At 46.1% G+C, this 15,635-nt stretch overlaps 1 protein-coding gene across 4 annotated transcripts in view; it reads left to right on the top strand.

Moving 5' to 3' along the window:
- The window catches only part of PAK3 (p21 protein (Cdc42/Rac)-activated kinase 3), a 301,905-nt gene that overhangs the window by 165,828 nt on the left and 120,442 nt on the right, over positions 1-15,635 (top strand). The window contains exons 1-5 of one of the 4 annotated variants that reach the window (XM_011984501.1): positions 5,104-5,303; positions 5,431-5,625; positions 6,281-6,347; positions 6,466-6,575; positions 12,023-12,170. The exons of 2 other annotated variants lie outside the window; for them this stretch is intronic. The gene's annotated coding sequence lies outside the window, so the exon portion shown is untranslated. Of the gene's footprint in view, positions 1-5,035; positions 5,304-5,430; positions 5,626-6,280; positions 6,348-6,465; positions 6,576-12,022; positions 12,171-15,635 lie in introns of those variants that run through there. One more of the 4 variants, XM_011984503.1, reaches the window with a different exon arrangement.

Below are 15,635 nucleotides of genomic sequence, written 5' to 3'. Positions count from 1 at the left end.
CCCTGGTGGAAGGGAAGAGGGCAAAAGCGGGGGGCTTCAGAAAGCTCCAAAGTTCTACAGGGCAGGTCTCTAACGGGGGATAATTGTAGTGAAAGAAGGTCGGGAGAAATCCTTCATTCCCAAGCTGCCACCATTTAGGGAGCATATGTAAATGAGACTCATCAAGTCTGTTAAGGAGATGTATAGCTCAAAAATCTGCTAAATCTGCTTTTGTTCCATTAGCTGTTTGTATCCATACAACAATCCAAGGAGATAGGCAAGGCGGGTTCGACGAAGGAGAAAACTAGTGCCCAGCAAAAGTTGAGTCTTGTTCAGGATTTCCTCTCCAGAGGCTAGAATATAACCTGGGTTTCCTGATTTCCAGGAAAGAACTCTGAAGACCCAAGAGAATAGTAATTTCCCAGCCATGGGCTTTCCTCTTTCCCTCACCTCTGATTTTTCAGAGACCTAGGACAAGACCTCTTGGCATCACTGATGCTCCTTGCTCTTTGCCCAGCAGGTAACCTACAATGCTGCCTGCCACAGAAGAGCTTGAGACCCCAATGATGGACATGGGGAGGCAGGCAGGAAGGGGCTCCATTGTACCAGACTGCAGTAATGGCAACAGGCTGTAATGAGCGGCCCTGAGTGAAGGAGGAGTAGGCACTGTCCTCCTAGCCAATGCTGTGCATCAGCTGCCAAACCCCAGGTTCTTTTGTATTCAGAGAAAGAGTGGGGACTTTTTCTTTTTCTTTTTCTTTTTTTTTTAGTGCAGCTGCTGTAGCAAAAGATGTGAAGACTGAGATCCACACAGACCCAGAGTCCACTACTGGGAGCAACTTCTGGTTGTAGGACTTGAGGCAAGGATGGGAAGGGAGCAAGGAAATCTGGGTTGCTTTTGCCCAGTGGGTTATTCATTACTGCCTTGCATTCAGTGCCTGCCCAGGTATGGCTCAGCTCAGTCTGGCACACCATAGCCTTGATTGCTACACCTGAATCATTGACCTGGCATTCAGACCTCTTTCAGGATAGCAGGCATAGTTTGCTTGCTTTCGTCTTAACTAAAATAAGACTGTATTTCCTATTTCGCCTTTTAATGATGTTTCTTACAAGTAAAATATAGTACATGCTTATGGTAAAAACATACAAACAACACAGAAGTATTTAAAGAAAAGAGTTAATGTCCCCCATCATATACACATACCCACATGTCTTTCCTACCCTCTTTTATTCCCAGAGTGTCCCCTTTAGCAGTTAAAACACACATGTACACCCAATTTTTTAAACAAAAATAAAATCATAATACACGTGCTGTTCTGCATTTTTTCACTCAAGAATGGGTCAAGGAGTGTTACTATTTCAGTACATAGGGGTTTATATACTTGATTTTTTAAGCTGATGCATAACAGTTCAAAATATGTATCTACCACATAATTTATTTAATGATTCCCTTACTTGGGCAGGAGAAAACTTTGGGAGTTGATAGATATGTCCATGGCTTGGATGGTGGTGATAGTTTCACAGGTGTATACTTATTCCCAAACTCATAGAGTTGTATACGTTAAATATGTACAGCTTTTTACACGGCAATCATATTTGACAAAGTGGCTAAAAAACCAACAATTCCCTTACTGAGAGACATTTAGGCTACCTTTTACGTATTATTTTTCATTCTTACATAATATTCAGCATAACATATTTCAACATTTCTTGACATGTTTTTATGAATATATTCATAAGCAAATTCCTTGAGTTGGAATTGCTGGGTCAAGTGGCATATGCATTTTTAAATTTCATAAGTATTACCTACTTGTGCTCCCAAAAGGTTGTGCCATTTACACGCCCATCAATTGTATATGAGAGTGAGCAATGTTCCTTTTATGCAGGATTGGGATGAAACATTTGAAGATATTCATTTCAGTTTACTTCTGTTGTTACAAGCCCCATCCCGGCACTTCTCACTTCTCATGTGAATCAAGGGGCTAGTTGGATTGGTGAGACCCAGAGAAGAAATACAACTCAAGTGGCCATATAGGGTGGCAGAACAAACATAGAACTGAGAGTTGGAGACCTGGTTTCCAGGACCATCTCTGTGAAGCATTGGACAGGTAACTTCAAACCCTCGAGTCTCCATTCTCTCATCTATGAAATGCAGATCATAATAATTGTCATAGTAAACTGTTATGGTTGTTGTAAGGATCAAATGGAAAGATACAAAAGTGGTTTGTAACCTGAGAAGTAGGATACACATGCCAAGTGGTTATGATGGTAGTGTTGTAATACCCTTAAATCGAAGAACTCCCAAGCAAGAGAACAGTGAGTTGGGTGGTAAAAATGGTGAGTTGAGTGGGAAAAATTACACAGATGAAATCTTTAAGATATTTCAGATTAGAATCCCTTCCCTGAGATCTCTCATGCAGTTGCCCTATATTCTTGGAGAACAAACCATGTTGACAGTAAAGACTGCTTTCTTGTATTAAGAATAATATAGGTTATCACCCTTTAACAGGAAGACCCTAGGCTTGGGTCTTAAGTCCAGTCCTCTTTCTATGACATTACTATGCTTTAATTTGTCAATCACCTAATAGGATTTTGTCCACATACTACTTTCTATAATCACTAGGGAGAGAAGAAATACACCTATGAAATGTTTAAATAACCATATGTGGTGACTGCATAAATAGCTCTGAGTTATAGCTGAGGTATATGGGAGGATTAGAGTGAAATCGAACACCTTCTAATTACAATTTAAATCAATAGCCTAGAAGACCCAAGTTAAATCATTAGCCAGGAAAATCCAGTTATATTTTTCTATTTCTTAAAAAAGGTTCTTGTTTGACCCAAATAAATGCATTTTACAAATCAGAGATGTTAACATTGAATAAATTACATTCATTTTGATTTGTGATTTTTTTAGATTATTTTTACCATGGTGGAAAAAAAAAAATCAATGGGATGTGGTTGCTTATTTTTTTACTCCAAAGTTAATTAAAAAGATATCTGTAAAATCACTGGAGTCAGAACCATCCTGATTCCAACCTATTAATCAAGGATTTGAGCGTGAGGGTGTTGGATATTTTTGCATTAAAGACAACCACTACACCAAAAAAGCTATTTTTAAAAATGCCTGATTTTTTTAAAATGCCAGTCTTACATAGTCTGTTTCTTTTACAGCAAGTATGTATTTTAACAAAACCAGTAATACCACATTTAATTCTTAGCAGTAGTAAACTGTATCATATTAGAAAAAGCATGGACATTGGACTCATTTAGATATAAATCCCAGCTCTACCACTTTCTACAATGTTAATGTAATACTCATATATGCATTAATACATATATTTTGAATTTAGGAAAATAAAATGCAAAGTGACCCTTAAAATAGTCTGAATTATATAGTTTACTTAGTCTTTGCCTCCCTCTTTCTTGTTTTGCCATAGAGTGGATCATTGTTGTTTTTCTCAATTCCCTATATCATCACAATTTAAAATGAATTAGTCCAAAAGAGGCATCCCATTCTTCAACTGCCTGAGATGCTGAGATGTTATGTCTGGCGAATCTGTAGCTCTTTTTTTTTTTTTTTTTTTTTTTTTTTTTTTTTTTTTTGGAGATGGAGTTTTGCTCTTGTTCAGACTGGAGTGCAGTGGCGGGATCTTGTTGGCTCGCTGCTGCAACCTCCGCCTCCTGGGTTCAAGCGATTCTTCTGTCTCAGCCTCTCGAGTAGCTGGGATTACAGGCGCATGCCACCACGCCCCATTAATTTTTGTATTTTTAGTAAAGACAAGGTTTCATCATATTGGTCAGACTGGTCTTGAACTCCTGACCTCAGGTGATCCACCCGCCTGGGCTTCCCAAAGTGCTGGGATTATAGGCATGAGCCACCGCGTCTGGTCATCTGTAGCTCTTTTGTAAAAGGACTTTTACTAAAAGGACCTGGGCAGATATATTAGTTCACTCTTGTTCTTGGAACCTATTTTGTTGGCATTATGGAGAAATTATTGCTGGATGTTATACAGTGTAGAGAAAATTGAATAAAAGCTCACTGGGAAGGGTCACGATCTATTTTGGTCATTTAAGTATGTGAGGATATATTTATCTTTATAAAAATAAATTTGAAAGTAGAAAGAAAAAGTTACTCATAATACTACTAGTTTAACCCAACTATTACAATTTTATGTCCTCTTCTGATCGTTTTCTGTAGGCATATTTTACATCATTACAATTTGAATGTCCTTGTTGTTTTGTATTATTTGACTTTTTATGGCAGCTTACTGTCTCCTTGCTGGAATTCACCATAATTTACATAACCTAGCCAAATCATGGGGAGTATGGATTTTGGAGTAGCAAGAGATTATTTTTGGAGTTAGATTTTAGAAAGCTTTGGACATCTGCAAAAATTTGAACCGAATCCTAAAGACAAGAGAAAGCTTTGAAGGTTTAAGGGAAAGGATGGACAGAGAGAATCACATTTAAACTCCATTTGAAGTAGAGTTATTTTTATTTTTTGTATAATTCCGTGCTTTTTGGAATGTATGTACTTCGTATGCAAAAAAGTAGTTTCCCGATCTAGATTGCCATCTCTTTGAATTCCACTGCCACATCTGCCTCTCTTAGTTTTCTGTGTATTTTAGAGATTCCATCAGTTTAACCTGCCTGGTTGACAGGTGGTGTCCCAAATCGAAACAATTTTTTCCCCCCGAATAAAGCGTGCCCGTGTAGCTGGACAGATTTCGTCCCCCGAAAATTCATCTGAAATCTCAATTTTCCTGAGGGGAGCAATTAAGGAAGATAAATGAACTCTCCCCTCCTCTCCATCCTGTCAGGTGCCCCTCTTTTTGGATGGCCCCACCTCTGTCTAGACAACCCTGACAGTGTAGAAGTTTCCACCTCCTCTCCCTTTCCCTCTCCATGTTCCCTCCCCTTCAGTTTTTTCCCCCTCCCAGGCGCTTCCTGCCTGGAAACAAAAGATTGGTCCCCAGTAGCCCACTCAGGGCGATTTTAGTTTTATGCTCACCATCTGATTGGCCTAGGTAAGGTGCAGAGCTCGGGTGACGTCATAGCAGAGAACGGCTAGGGAGCGGTTGCCGAGCAGGGGCTCTACCGCGGGCGGGCAGCTGTGCCAGCTAACCGTCTGGGATCTCGCACTGGGGGCTGCAGTTTTTCCCCGCCTCGAGCCAGTGTGCGGGGGCGGGAGAAGAGCCAGGGGGAGCGGGCTGGGCCCGGGGCTGCGGCTTCGGCCGCGGGGCTGCGGCTCCCCAGCCCCGCCAGCTGGAGCTCTCGGAGGTAGAGGAAAGGTCTTGACTGGGTGGCTGGATCCGTGGCAGGTAAATCCCGCGACTAACTGCACCCGGGCTAGCGCGGGGGAGGGGGTGGCTGTTGGATGATGCTTTAAGGCTGCTGGGCAGATGTTCTGCCTTTCCGGACCCCCCTCCTGTCCTGTTTGTGCCCCAGCCTCGAGTCTCCTACGTGGCTCCCCGGAGCCCTGAGACCAAGCGAGCAGTTTGCTTGATCCCGGTTCGCGGACAAGTGGGTGTGTCAGGGCCGTTCCCAGAGGGCCGGGGCTCCTTCGCTTGGTCAAACCCTAGACTCGTTTACTGGGGCCTGGGCCACTTGAGGCAAAACCCGCCTTGAAAGCTACGTCAGCCTGTAAGTCTTCCCTTTCGCCCCCCGCCCCCCTACCCAGCCCCGGTAGCTGTGACAGCAGTTCCCTAGAGAAGGGGAGGGGGTGTGGCCATGGTCTGGCCAAGTCCAGGGCAGAACCCCCCGCCCCCTACACCTACACACACACACACACACACACACACACACACACACACACACAGGAGAAAAGAGAAAAAGTGACGATTTTCTTAAATGGGTGCCTTCCCCTCTTTCTTTTATTTTTGTTTATCGCCCTCCCCTTTTTTGGTGGGGAGATGGTAATAACAGGGGGACTCTTTTCTTCTCCTGTGGGGATTGGAATGATGCAATAACGTCCCCAGAAAGCTCGGGGTCCCTGGATTGGCCCTGTCTTTGTCTGGGGAGCAGTGTCATTGGGTCCACTGCCTCTCCTTCTCCCCTCTTCCCCTTAGCTCGCTGGGGGACATTGCCCTCAGTTTGTGAACTGGCTCTGGCAAGATTATTGCCGCACTTTTGCGTGAACCGAACATTTTAGATTCTTGCTCTGGCAAGTTTCCCTTCCCTAGGTGGTGGTTAAGGGGTGGGGTGGGGTGGGGGATTGTGGGAAGAGGGGGATTCAGGCAAGGAGAGAGATAGAGGCCCCACTTGTTTTTTTTTTTTTTTTTTTGGTCCCACCTTTCAGAATCCCGTTCCAGATTCTAGACTTGAGGGTTCTGGGCCGTCGGTCTGTAGAAGCGAAGGAGAGAAGGGTGAGTGGCTTGGCTTTGGGAAGCATGATGGGGGCGGTTGCAGTGCTATTTTTAAAAAACGGCTTTCAGCAGGGAAGCCTTTAGCCATGTTAGTCTTGCTCCCCTCATGGTTTTGCAGACTCAAATCCAGGCCAAGTGTATGGCTGTCTGAGGTATTGGAACAGAAGGAGGTCCATTCCTGTTGGTGACAACACCGTGGCCCTGTTCTGGGATGAGCGAGGTGTAAAGGTCAGTGCGGTTTTCACTGGGCCATTTGCAAAATTTTAATTGGACAAGATCTGTGATTTGGTACTTGAGGCCTCCAATCAGGGGCAACTTTGGGCAAAGAGGCTTGATATGGTAATGAATGACTAACAGGCGGAGGCTTGGCGAGAGAGCCATTTGTAAGCCTCTGTTTCTGGATACAAGTGTCATATCCCCCAGCTCATGCAACAAGCAAAATGGGAAGAGACTAGGAGGTAGCCTGGTCAAGAGCTGACAGCCGAGAATCCTGAGGTCAGAGAGACCTTAGAATGTCAAGGAGCTGACCCTGCAAGCCTCCGGACAGGCAGGTGGGCCTTGTAGGAGAGACCTGACAGGAAAAGGAGGTTCACATGCAATAAGGTTATAAGCTAGGGGACACAGGACCCTAGGGATATTCTGACTAGTTAACGATTCCCACAGGTTGTAGATTTTCCTGGTCAGAGGTGGAAATGGTATATAGAGCAAACAAGTTTGCTGAGGTCTTGGGAGAGGGTGAGTAGTGGACATACCAGGTGAGGGAAACGAGAAATAAAAAGAACTGCAGGGATGGGGAGGTGCTGACATCAGAGACTTTGCTATTTGTGTTCAGAGACTAAGCTACTAAATTAAGGTTAAAGAATGTGGCCAAGGCAAAAAAAAAAAAAGAAAAGAAAAATCAGATCTACAGATCAGATGGAGTAGGCAGGAAGGCAGGAGCAAACTAGAAAGAGAGAGAGAAAAAAAGTCATGGCCTTACCAAGAACCCAAATTCTCTGGTGGGATAGGAAACTTTGGTGGCTGAGGCAGCTGCAGCTCAGCCAAGAATTAGAAGGATGATTCTAGATATTTAAAATCAACAGCATCCCCACCCATGCAACTCACCTTCAGGAACCAGTAGCTTTAACCAAGAGAACAAGAAACTCAATGAGTAGCAGCCTCAACAACTGGCTCTTTCTTCCTGGGTAAGGAGAGGGGAGTGGGGAAGGACAGTGTCCCAAAGGGAAGTGGAGGCGCTATCAATCTGGCCTAGACAGGTAGGTTGACTGCTTTTACATGGGTGGGTTGGGGCCTGGTCTGGGACCCTTGCTCAAAAAAAAAAAAAAAAAAAAAAAGCCCTCCTTCTCAGGATCCCTGGGGACCCTGTGCGCGCAGGGAACTGTGTAAAACCTTTACTTTGGAAGGTAAGTGCAGCAGTCTAGGCATCTGGGGCATAACTTAAGCCTCCGCTACGCGTCCCCCACCCCCACCCCACCTGCCGGGGTCTAGGCGTTTCCCTCTGCAGGGCCTGGGGTGGACTCGTCTGCCAACTCGGCACTACACAGCTTCTCCAGCAGGGGGCGGAAAAGGGCCTGCAGCGACGCGCAGAACCCGAATCCTCCATTTCAGGTGTGATGCTTAAGCCTCGGATCAACTAACAGCCACACATTTAAAATCTCATTTAGGGTTACCGGAGGACCAAATGAACCTCCGGGTCTGGCAGTCTGTTGCCATTTCCTCCCAAATATGCGTCGCTTCCTACCGCGCTCCGTGGCTTTGGAAGGCATTTGCATTTACATGTGCGGTGATTATTTGAGTCACTAATACACACAGCCTAACCAGGAGTTTAATTGGAAATGTTAATCAATGCAATAGATCTGTGTCTGAGTTCCACATTTGGTCAATTATCTGCAGGTTGGAGCAATCTGTGCTAAACCCAGGGGATGCAATGAGGAGCAAAACGGTGCAGCTACAGCTGGGTCTGAGTCTGGGAAACATAATCGGGAGATGGACTTTGAAAACTGGAAAGAGAGTAACAATTTACTGGTGGGAAGAGGAAATCATTAGAAAGGTGTGGTCACAGAGAGGCCTGATTGCTGAGATGGAATAGGATGGCCTTGGAACCCACATGGTGGAGAGGGAGGCCAGAGTTTTTCTTTGAGGTTGGAAGGGGCTGAATTTGGAGACTGAAGATTTTTAGGGGCCAAAGGACCAGGAACTGGGGTGGAATGAACCCTGGGAGTCAGAAGTCAAGTGTTCTGGAGGGGTAGGGTCTGGTCTGGGACTCCCAAACACACTGTCCCAGACAGTGACAGTTTGGGACCCCGGTTGTGTTTAGGGGTTCCAGACAGTGTGTTTGCCCCTCTCTAGGCCTCAGTTTCCTTGTCTTTCAAACGATGAAGTTGGCAGTAGTTGTTCTATAGGGTGGTCCATTTATTCTTGGTAATGAAGACAGGTCCACTAAAGTATAGCCCTCTTCTTTCCCTGTCAGAAAAATTACCCCTTCTTTTTTGTATGCCCTCCAGTTTTGGGGAAAACAATACAAAACAACCCACAACCACGTATATTTCATATCTTTCAACAGTGTGGCTTTACTTTTACTTCAGATGAATGGGGAACAGGAGGGAAAAGAGAAGTCCAAGTTAATAATCTGCTAGGGACCCTATAACCAAGTCCCTGAAAGGTTCTGTGCGGGGGGGGTCTCACAGACCTGAGGGGATGGGTGGGTGGCATATATTCACTAGTGGCCCTTACTCCCTAACTCAATCTCAAAACAGAAAGTCTTGGTATGAAGGTGAAGGAAAGGCCTGGCTTAGGTCATATATCCTTTTCCTTCCTATATCTCCCTCTGAGCTCCAGGCACTTTGTGGAATTCAGCACCTTAAAAGAAACACTATCCCTAACAATCAGCACAATAGTGCCCTCTAGTGACCTCAATGGGAACAATTTTAAGATCTCCCCCTGCATCTCAGGGCCCAACCTGATCGCCAGTGCCCTTGTGCAGTGGTTACTCCCTGTGGAGAAGGCTCCCAGTGCTTCCAACCAGCCTGACAGAGAAACTCAGCCAGCCACCATTTCCTGCAAGTCCTTCTCCTTGCATATACGGATGGGGCTGGGGGTTTACAGAGGGAGTCAGCTCCCCATAACTTACTCCCCAGTGCTGTTTCCTTTGGGCCTGAAAAAGGTTCCAAACCTCCTTTCCTAGACATCTTCCGTGCTGAGCAAGACACTTGGCATGGGAAGGCTCTATGGTAGAGAGAGTAGTTGTCCGTAGCTTCCACCTACCCCCACCACCAAGATGGCAGCCCTAGTCCCCAGATAGGGATTCTGGCAGGAAGTTGGAATGCAGCAAGGTGGCTGTGAGTGGAGTTGGGTTGGTGATGGGTGTTGGGTACGTGCAAGATGCGTGCACTGATTTCTACCTTAGTCTCCAACAGGAGGCTGAGTCATAGGTGCATAACAAGGCGGTATAGACATACAACATGATAGAGGCACACAATGCCCACAACACTATGCAGACACACAGCATGGCATAGAGATATGACACAATATGAATTAGACACATTGCACATACACAAAGGATAGAAGAGATGCAATTCACATGCAACACAGTACAGACACATAGCACTCACACAGTAGCTTATTGACATGATCATGTATACAACGTGATAGTAACAGGACACTGTACACACACACAGTATTATGCAGACTCAATACATACATATCATGGTAGATATGACACAGCACACATATACAGACATACAACATGGTACAGGGAACTGCACAGATATACATGACCAAGTATGCACATGTGCTCACACATCTCCCCTTGCCCTACTCTCAACACAACACACCCCCAGGCAGGTGAGAGGAGTGTGGCTACCAGGTGGAATACCGTGTCCTGTCAGTTGATTCTGCACTGACTCGAGCAAGTGGTGAAATAAAGCCAGGCCACCATGAAGTTAAAAAGTGGTGCTACAATTGGGGCTGGGGAGAGGTGGAGGTAGGCTTCAGGAAAGCTCTTGATCTTGCTCAAAAACATGGAGATTCTTGGTAGTACAGGTTGGGGGTGTGTCCTCCTCCTCTTACATCCTCTAGTATTGCTTCCCACCCCAATGGGTGGATGCTGCCTCTGCTGTCAGCCCTCATCCCCAGAGATGGGCAGGGGGCTTCTTGAGGCCATTCTTCCTGTGCCCTCCTTGAGCCCTACCTCTCTCTGGAGCTTTGGCAGCTCGCACTCCTCTCCCCCTCACCCCACCCTCTTGCAGGGTGAGATCTTGCAGGGTGAGCTCACGTAGGGAGGGAGGGGGCGAATACACCATTCAGTGGTGCAGTGGGTGGGATTTGGAAAGGCTGCTTGGAGTGTGCGTGTGGGAAGCACACATGGAATGCCAGGGATGCTCTGGAGTCTTGCCCAAGAGCAAGAGGCAGACCCAGAGTATGGCTTGGACTTTTTTTTTCCAGAAGGGGGAATTGGAGATCATGGGGCTTTTCTTGGCTCCCTAAGGCTTCAATTTTGCAATCTTCGTGTTTAGATAACCATCTAGCCATCTCTTTGGATTAGGACCCTGTTCATTCTGGTCTCTAATAAATAGGTGCTAGCCTGAATCATGCCTCCTTGAGTATCTGCATGTAGTTTCTGCTTTTCTTTGAGGACAAACACCACTAGGGGAAGGGGAAAGGAAAGCAGAGTAGGAAGGATTGCAGAGCTTGAGGTTCTACAGAGAAGATCAGCCTCTCCCTTGAGAGGCTCAAATGATTGTGGGAAAAGGCAGAAAGGGAGGGTTCAAAGAGACTCAGTCTCCTTCATGGTTAGACATGGAAACCTCTGTGGGAAAAATAGGGTAAATTATCACCAAACAACAACAGTAAACAGTGTGTATTCACCCTAAGAAACCTGGGGAGGACAGTGGAAGACTTACCTGGTGGAGATAGGAGAAGGTAGAGGGGAGCTCCAATTAGGATCAGAGGCTGTGGCCTTTAGCACCTGTGAGATGGTAGCAAATTAGGAGACCTCAGAATATTGTTGCCTGGCAGACAGACTTTTTTTACCCTTCCCCAGTGAAAGGTTAGTGAAAAGGGGAATGGAAATGGAGGTGGAGACTTAGAGTTGAGGGATGAACTGAACTGAACTGAACTGAACTGAATTCAGTGCCACAACATCAGGAAGCTTACATATTCATGGAGCCAACTTGCATTGGCCATTGTCTCTGTTTCCTTTTGTCCACTGGGCTCTACCACCTCCTGTGATTATACATATTGCTCCATAATTATGCAAATTATGTAAATATTTCACATCTGTTTTATTTGATTTAGTTCTCCCAACACTTATCCAAGGCAACTAAGGCAGGCCTTTTCACTTGATACCAAGCAGGCCCAGAATGATGAGGTGACTAACAGCAATTGTCAGCTTGTAACTCCCATATCCTGACTCCCACTTCTGTGCCCTTTCTGTAATCCTATGTAACAATGCCTTTTTACACTTCTTAGCGCTCTAATTTTCTAGCTTTCTTAAGGGATTTTCTGAAATTCACCAGAGAGATTGAGAAAGAGAGAGAGAGAGAGACAGAGACAGAGAGAGAGAGAGAGAGAGTGTGTGTGTGTGTGTGTGAGTGATGTTTGGTGGGGGTTGGATGAGGGAGCAGTAGTAGTTGGGGAAAGAGGTTCCCTCTCCCCTACAATGCTTCTCTCGGCAGGTTTCCCCCAAGAAAGAGCAGCTGAGTCCTTGCATCTTGTGGCAGCTGGTGTGCCCAGCACTGAGTCTGTAGGAGCTGAAGCCAGCCTGGACCCTTCTCATGGGCAGTGCCCACCTGTGCTGAAGTCCTGCAGCCGTGGCGGTGTGAGGTGAGTAATGGAGTCCAGGGCAGGGAGTTAGGGATCTCCAAATCCAGGCAAATGCTGCTTTTCCACCAGATCTCCCAATATCAAAGACTCTGCCTGGACCTCATGAGCTAGGCTTCAGGGCATGACCCCTATGTTCTGGCGAATTTTGCCCAGTACAGCTACCTTTAGTCTCTTGCCTCCCTCCCATCTCTAATATGGGAATGACAGCCTTGACCTACATTTTGGGGTGAGGAGGAGAAACAACATAACAATCATTGCCAAGTCCTTTGCAGATGTCAAGCACCATCTAAGAGCTTCAGTGTAACACAGACATGCTTCCCATCAAGCTGTCATTTCCTTTTCTCCTTTCCTGGTGCCTGGGTGGCTTTTTAGCCACTTGCTGCAAATTTGCCAATAAGTTCCTATGATTTCTACTGCCCCCTGAACTTAATTTTACCTTCCTATTTGAAGTGTACCCCCACCCCTTGCATCCCTGCTTCTGGGCCTGTCAGGCTTAGTTTAAACCTTCCCGAACCTTCCCTCTACTTTCCCACCCAACCAGGATGCACTTCCTCCACCAGGTCTCCAACAGCATTTGAGTCTGTAGCGTGCAGTGTAGCACTTGCTGCCCTACTGCCTTCAATAATTCTTGCATGGCATGGTTTCTGGAGTATTCATCTTACCAAGAAAACTAGATTGTAAGCTCTTCAAGGGCAGGGACTAGATCTTACAGATCTCTAGACTCCCTTAAAAGGACTCAACAGTTCCCCAGCAGCCCAGCAGCTTTGCAAGTTGGGCGTCTCTCTCCCTCTGCATTTCTTTCTGGTTTCATGGCCTGTCTCTCTGATCATCTATCTGTCTCTTTGTCTGCCTTTCAGGCAGGCATTATAACTTCTTCTGTCAGCTTCTCCATCTGGCCTCTGTTGCTATTCCCTGCAGTCCAGCTAATAGAAGAGATGCAATTCACATGCAACACAGTACAGACACATAGCACTCACACAGTAGCTTATTGACATGATCATGTATACAACGTGATAGTAACAGGACACTGTACACACACACAGTATTATGCAGACTCAATACATACATATCATGGTAGATATGACACAGCACACATATACAGACATACAACATGGTACAGGGAACTGCACAGATATACATGACCAAGTATGCACATGTGCTCACACATCTCCCCTTGCCCTACTCTCAACACAACACACCCCCAGGCAGGTGAGAGGAGTGTGGCTACCAGGTGGAATACCGTGTCCTGTCAGTTGATTCTGCACTGACTCGAGCAAGTGGTGAAATAAAGCCAGGCCACCATGGAGTTAAAAAGTGGTGCTACAATTGGGGCTGGGGAGAGGTGGAGGTAGGCTTCAGGAAAGCTCTTGATCTTGCTCAAAAACATGGAGATTCTTGGTAGTACAGGTTGGGGGTGTGTCCTCCTCCTCTTACATCCTCTAGTATTGCTTCCCACCCCAATGGGTGGATGCTGCCTCTGCTGTCAGCCCTCATCCCCAGAGATGGGCAGGGGGCTTCTTGAGGCCATTCTTCCTGTGCCCTCCTTGAGCCCTACCTCTCTCTGGAGCTTTGGCAGCTCGCACTCCTCTCCCCCTCACCCCACCCTCTTGCAGGGTGAGATCTTGCAGGGTGAGCTCACGTAGGGAGGGAGGGGGCGAATACACCATTCAGTGGTGCAGTGGGTGGGATTTGGAAAGGCTGCTTGGAGTGTGCGTGTGGGAAGCACACATGGAATGCCAGGGATGCTCTGGAGTCTTGCCCAAGAGCAAGAGGCAGACCCAGAGTATGGCTTGGACTTTTTTTTTCCAGAAGGGGGAATTGGAGATCATGGGGCTTTTCTTGGCTCCCTAAGGCTTCAATTTTGCAATCTTCGTGTTTAGATAACCATCTAGCCATCTCTTTGGATTAGGACCCTGTTCATTCTGGTCTCTAATAAATAGGTGCTAGCCTGAATCATGCCTCCTTGAGTATCTGCATGTAGTTTCTGCTTTTCTTTGAGGACAAACACCACTAGGGGAAGGGGAAAGGAAAGCAGAGTAGGAAGGATTGCAGAGCTTGAGGTTCTACAGAGAAGATCAGCCTCTCCCTTGAGAGGCTCAAATGATTGTGGGAAAAGGCAGAAAGGGAGGGTTCAAAGAGACTCAGTCTCCTTCATGGTTAGACATGGAAACCTCTGTGGGAAAAATAGGGTAAATTATCACCAAACAACAACAGTAAACAGTGTGTATTCACCCTAAGAAACCTGGGGAGGACAGTGGAAGACTTACCTGGTGGAGATAGGAGAAGGTAGAGGGGAGCTCCAATTAGGATCAGAGGCTGTGGCCTTTAGCACCTGTGAGACGGTAGCAAATTAGGAGACCTCAGAATATTGTTGCCTGGCAGACAGACTTTTTTTACCCTTCCCCAGTGAAAGGTTAGTGAAAAGGGGAATGGAAATGGAGGTGGAGACTTAGAGTTGAGGGATGAACTGAACTGAACTGAACTGAACTGAATTCAGTGCCACAACATCAGGAAGCTTCCTTGTCAAGAGCTGACAGCCGAGAATCCTGAGGGCAGAGAGACCTTAGAATGTCAAGGAGCTGACCCTGCAAGCCTCCGGACAGGCAGGTGGGCCTTGTAGGAGAGACCTGACAGGAAAAGGAGGTTCACATGCAATAAGGTTATAAGCTAGGGGACACAGGACCCTAGGGATATTCTGACTAGTTAACGATTCCCACAGGTTGTAGATTTTCCTGGTCAGAGGTGGAAATGGTATATAGAGCAAACAAGTTTGCTGAGGTCTTGGGAGAGGGTGAGTAGTGGACATACCAGGTGAGGGAAACGAGAAATAAAAAGAACTGCAGGGATGGGGAGGTGCTGACATCAGAGACTTTGCTATTTGTGTTCAGAGACTAAGCTACTAAATTAAGGTTAAAGAATGTGGCCAAGGCAAAAAAAAAAAAAGAAAAGAAAAATCAGATCTACAGATCAGATGGAGTAGGCAGGAAGGCAGGAGCAAACTAGAAAGAGAGAGAGAAAAAAAGTCATGGCCTTACCAAGAACCCAAATTCTCTGGTGGGATAGGAAACTTTGGTGGCTGAGGCAGCTGCAGCTCAGCCAAGAATTAGAAGGATGATTCTAGATATTTAAAATCAACAGCATCCCCACCCATGCAACTCACCTTCAGGAACCAGTAGCTTTAACCAAGAGAACAAGAAACTCAATGAGTAGCAGCCTCAACAACTGGCTCTTTCTTCCTGGGTAAGGAGAGGGGAGTGGGGAAGGACAGTGTCCCAAAGGGAAGTGGAGGCGCTATCAATCTGGCCTAGACAGGTAGGTTGACTGCTTTTACATGGGTGGGTTGGGGCCTGGTCTGGGACCCTTGCTCAAAAAAAAAAAAAAAAAAAAAAAAAAGCCCTCCTTCTCAGGATCCCTGGGGACCCTGTGCGCGCAGGGAACTGTGTAAAACCTTTACTTTGGAAGGTA

The sequence above is a fragment of the Mandrillus leucophaeus genome, unplaced genomic scaffold (genome assembly GCF_000951045.1).
Source record: "Mandrillus leucophaeus isolate KB7577 unplaced genomic scaffold, Mleu.le_1.0 Scaffold269, whole genome shotgun sequence".
Taxonomy (NCBI): domain Eukaryota; kingdom Metazoa; phylum Chordata; class Mammalia; order Primates; family Cercopithecidae; genus Mandrillus; species Mandrillus leucophaeus.
The sequence above is the reverse complement of the archived record's forward strand: the minus strand, read 5'-3'. Positions and strand labels throughout refer to the sequence as shown.